This window comes from Malaclemys terrapin, chromosome 1, assembly GCF_027887155.1.
Source record: "Malaclemys terrapin pileata isolate rMalTer1 chromosome 1, rMalTer1.hap1, whole genome shotgun sequence".
Taxonomy (NCBI): Eukaryota; Metazoa; Chordata; order Testudines; family Emydidae; genus Malaclemys; species Malaclemys terrapin.
The window spans coordinates 5063078-5063461 of NC_071505.1; positions in this window are offsets into that span (position 1 = coordinate 5063078).

Below are 384 nucleotides of genomic sequence, written 5' to 3' on the forward strand. Positions count from 1 at the left end.
CAGGAAAGGAGAAGGCGCAAGACAAGTTTCTAGCAGGAGGCGGCGGCGGATTCCGGGGGGCGGCGGATTCGGGGGGGGGGGGCTGTTTTCCAACTTTCCTCCTTTCCCTTGCCAACTTTTTTGCAAACTTTTTCGAGTTGTTGCGCGCAAGAAAAGGAGCGGCGGCGGGGGGGGGGGGGAGCCGCGGTTCAAGGCCCGTCCCTCCCTCCTGCGGGACATTTTGAGGAGCTCGGGGAGCGCCCCCGGGGGCTGGGGGGGGCAGGCTGAGGGGGGGATATTGGGGGCGGGGGGTCGCTAGGATGATCCTGGGCGCGGGGGGGCCGCGGGGCGAGGCGGCCCAAGATGGCTGGGAGTTTGCAAAGTGGCCCGCGGCCCCGGGGCCCG